Raw genomic sequence first — 4,707 nt, forward strand, 5'->3', positions numbered from 1 at the left:
CAGGCACCAGGGTGGTTTGCCCACACCTGAGAAAAGTAAGTGCTGAGCCCTGCCCTCTGCGTGTCACTGTTATGAGTGAGTGCCAAGAATAACTTTCAGTGATTAATGTTAAGCTGGAGTGGCACCTCACATGGAGACTCATTTCTTCTGAGTATTATTATTAATCATCGAATAATGAAATTAAATTAAAACATTTAAAAAAATCTGCAGACAATATGAAGGGAGGAGCTGTACCTACTTTGGAGACAAGCTCAGAATTAGAAGTCAAATGAGTCTGAAAAGTCAGATATAATCTGAAATTAAAAGCAGATGAAATTTGACAAATACAAATGCAAACAGGCAAATGTAACATGAGTTAAAGATATGGAGGTTGTAGTGAATCACAAACTGGCTGTGAGTAACAACACTATATTTATTAAAAAAAAAAAAAAAAAACACTTCTTAGTCTAAGACATTTTTATAGGAATACTGTATGCAAGCCTTGAAAAGTAATTATTCTGCTCTACTTGGAAGCCAAATGGATCTCAGACCGGTGCGTCCACTGAATTTTAAAAAAGATAACTTGGTGAAGATCCAGAGGAGGGTAAAAAGAATGCTAATGGGTTTAGAAAATGCAATCCATAAAGGAAGGTATTTCTGTTCCTTTAGGCTAGAAAAAAAAAAAAAAGATTAAAAGGGATGTCTTTTAGTATGTAAAACAGACAATTATAGAAAGAATGATGATCAGTTTTTCAAGAGCAGCAAGGAAGGGCAAGAAGAAATCAGTACAATTTAGAGCAGAGAATATTTACTGTAAGCCTTTTAAGAAGGAATATTCTCGTTGCTGAAATACTGGATTTAGCTCTCAAGAATACAGCTGAATACCTTTTATTGAGTATGTTTAATGCCAGCTCCCATACCTGTTAAGGACAGTGCAGGGCCATGGCAGGGTAGCTTCCTGCAGTCCTTTCAAGATTCTTATTTCTGTGTTTTTAGGACAAGTGATGTCTTCAATGAAATAAGTGCATCCTCTTCGTCACTTAGAAAAATACACTTTCTGGTTTCTGGTTCTGATCCAGAATAAATGAGCATCCCTGAAGAGAGAAGAGTTCACATTCACCAGCCTCCAAGAAGATCTATAAGCAGGAACAAAAGAAATATTTCTTAATGTGTAATTGCAGTTTATAAAACCTGCTAATGTTACACTGAGGTTAGTCACAGAGGGTGCCTGACCAGACTTCTGGCAGCAAATGGAAAACTTTGAGCAATCTCCCTCCTCCGATGTAATCCTTTCTGTCTGAATCTTCTTAAATAACTCTTGCTAGAGATGTTTTCTCTCTGGGCACTCAAAATATTTCTTTTGGAATATGAGAGCATACCAAGCCCCAGATATTCTCAAGTGTCCTGGAAAAATACAATCTAAATTCTTCCTACAGTCCCCAAATCATTATCACCATTAGCTAAAAGGTAGAGTTTATGGAAGATGAATGGCATAAAAGTTCTGTAGGTACATTAAAGGCATCAAAATAGTAATCTGGATCTACCAACATTTTAAAAAATGCAAGAGACACAACTCTAGTTTACCAGTCTGTAAGATAAACAAGAAGTTATTGAATTGATGCATCCAATCTTCATTGGTAAAGCTTAATAAAACAGCAAAGTTCATATGAAGACAGTTGCTGGTGCTGCTGCTCTTCCTCTAATTGCTGGTTGTATTCTATTCCTTGTAAGTCTGTGCATTCTTTAAAAACAAACACCAAAAAATTACCACCAAACCCCTCTGCCGTATATAAAAGGAAGTTGCAGTCCCAAATCAGCTACAAACATGCAAACATAAGAAAATCTACAGGGTTTTCGTAGCCAGAAAATCTGAAATAAGTTTTGACGGAACTGGAATGACACACACACCGCCAAATTTCAACTCAGTCACCACCATTATCTGTGCATTTTTGCCAGCAGTGAACAAGAGCCTGCATACCATGCTCATAGCAATCTGCACCGGTGGAGATGACCCACTGTCCCTGTCCCTGCTGTCAGAACTCACCACTCGCTGCCTCGCTATGCTCACATCCACTGTTTGGTCTCCATAAACATTCAGAAACCATCAATGAATGTCAGTGGATAACATTCTTCCTGCATGGAGAAATTCAGTGACGCATCTTTGCATCTTACATGCTTCTGTGTCAGACCCCATTTTGTCAGACTGCCCCTCTGCTGCCATCTGTCTCACAGCAACAACACATAATGGGACACTGGCAGGAAGGTTCAACCTCTACTGCCATACCACCAACATCCTCCTCTGATGTCCCTGGCCTACAGAATATAATGAGAGGCATTATTTTTGGAGCAGTCCTTGCAAACAATCTGAAACGAATCTTTTTCCACAGGGATGAATTTATCACCTTCACAAATGAAAAGTTTGATTCAGCAGTAAGGTGTCACAGGGTCAAAATAAAATTTACGGTAAGGCAAAATACACTCTCACTGCCTGATAAAACCTGTGCTAAAAGTGCTAATGTTCCTTCAAACTCAATTCATTCCAATAATTACATAGTCATTAAAGCAGAAGTCTAAAGGCAAAAAATACCTTCATGGACGAGTTCCTGTGAGTGGTTATTTAATCTAATTTTCAGTGCATCTAGATGAAGGGCTTCTCACTGAAGTTAGGACAATCTATCATCAGACTTTTGCAGTCATTCCATTTAATTACTTCTATACCAGGATCATTTTTATTCCCAGATCTATATGTAAGTGTAGTTTAGAAGGAGAATTTAGATTCTCACTGTATCACTCTCATCATTTTGTGACTGGCTTCACACTGCATTTTCCTCACATTATCCAGCACTAAATACACAGCTATTAACTTTGATGAAGCTATGTCAGTACTATGAAGGCTGCTGCCACACTCAGATTCAAGCCTGCAAGCTCTATCTTACTGCCAGCATGAGCATCTCAGGGCAAAACACTGATCAGGAAAACCCCTTGCTATTGTTTAACTAGGTAATTCAAGACACATATAAGCTGTATTGCTTATTTAACCTGCACAGTGGAGGAATGAGTAGCCTTTCTTGCTGCACGTGTCCACTACCCAATATTCCAACAGTGAGAGCAGAAGATGAAGGTGTTCACCACGTCATGGTACAAGCTTATATTGGTGTATATAATCAATGGATATCAAGATGTTACAATCACAAAATAAACAAGAGAAGTTTATTTCTTCTTGAAAATAAGAAAAGAAAATAAGAAAAAGTTAGGCAAAGTGGACTATGACAACAAGAGAGAATAAATGGAAGGCTTACCCTTATGCTGGGCTCACTTACAAAACATCAGAAGGAGGGATCTCCAGATGAGATCCTTCCCCACTGGTAGCCAGCTCTTCAATAGGTCTAGGAGGAGTGCAGCCTGGCTCCACCCCTTCTGGCAGCACAGATGAATTGCCTTCACCTGTGCTCCTCTGGCTGACTCACGGCTCGCCTCAGGTGATCAATCAGAGGTTCAGGCCGTGACTCAGTAGTTCCCATACATGGTGAAATAGTTCTTCTGGGCACATGAGAACTAACAACTGATTAGATTAAAAAAGAAAAAAGAAGAGAAAGCTAATGGTTCATGCATTCACCTAGGGGGAGTGCTCCTGATCAAGAGAATGGTTTTTTGCTTTTGCTCCTAGAATTCAAGCAAGGACTAGACTCACTTTTCTTCCCTTTTTGCATCCCTTTGTATTGCTCGCCAACCTTCCCCACTGAGCATCCTAACAAGCCAGTTAGAGACGTACTTTTATACTTTAATTCCCCGGTGAGCCTAATGAATATTCACTGCATTGCAAAGTGGAACAGTTGGAACAGAAATAATGGGACTCCTCACCTATGTGCCTTAAAATAGCTGACCTAGTGATCAGCATATTCACCTGGATGTGGGAGATGTTAGGTCAGATTCCCTCAGGCAGCAGTAGAAGGAATTTAACGCAGACCTGCCATGTTCTAGTTGAGATAGATAGGTCTTATGTCTATGTGAAACTGCTGATCCCTTTAATAACACCAGACATTTATGAGAACATATCATGGTTGCCTCTGTGGTGCTCAGCAGGGCTTCCTTTTAACGGAAATCAGGGTGCAAAGAGCTGGGCCTCTTATCTCATCTATGTAGGACACAGGCACTAAAGTAGGACTCAGACCCAGAAATGTGCAAGTGGTCCCTGTTTTGATGGTTTGGATGCTGGCATTAGATAACCTGGGTATGCTGGAAGATGCCTCTCTTTCCTCATGTTCTGTGGGAGGCAGAGCTTCACAAGCTTTTAAAACTGAAGAAACACCAAAATTGTAGACTGGATTATTTGTTTACTGTTGCATTTATCTCAGTTCTCATTTATCTGAGTGTACAACATGTATATATGTGGTTGGAAAAGGAGAGAAGGTAGGAGAAATTTTTACTCTCACTTTATGCAAAACCTTTTGATGTCTTGTGTGCTGCTAATTCAGAATTGTGGATCCTGCACTATGACAGGGCACCTGGAATATTTCTGTTGCACTTCCCAAATCCCTGTAGATTTGCTGTTAGTGGTTCACAAATGTTAGTGAGCTCGTCATTGAATTCCTATAGGAATGGTTTGTGTTACTATCCCACTGTCAGAAATACCTACTGCTTTTAGACAGCCAGCTTGGAATTCATATTTCAGAGCACTTAACCTTTTTATAAAACGTAATGCAATGGGAACTGGCTCCAGATGAAGTA

General features: G+C 39.7%; 1 long non-coding RNA gene across 1 annotated transcript; it reads right to left on the bottom strand.

Annotated features, from left to right (window-relative positions):
- Positions 1-441: 441 nt before the first annotated feature.
- On the bottom strand, positions 442-3,336 carry LOC125700943 (uncharacterized). Its single transcript, XR_007380100.1, has 3 exons — positions 3,279-3,336; positions 900-1,115; positions 442-649 (listed from the first exon to the last, which is right to left on the bottom strand). It is a non-coding gene; the product is annotated as an uncharacterized LOC125700943 (long non-coding RNA).
- Positions 3,337-4,707: the final 1,371 nt, after the last annotated feature.

This window comes from Lagopus muta, chromosome 1 (genome assembly GCF_023343835.1).
Source record: "Lagopus muta isolate bLagMut1 chromosome 1, bLagMut1 primary, whole genome shotgun sequence".
Classification (NCBI taxonomy): Eukaryota; Metazoa; Chordata; class Aves; order Galliformes; family Phasianidae; genus Lagopus; species Lagopus muta.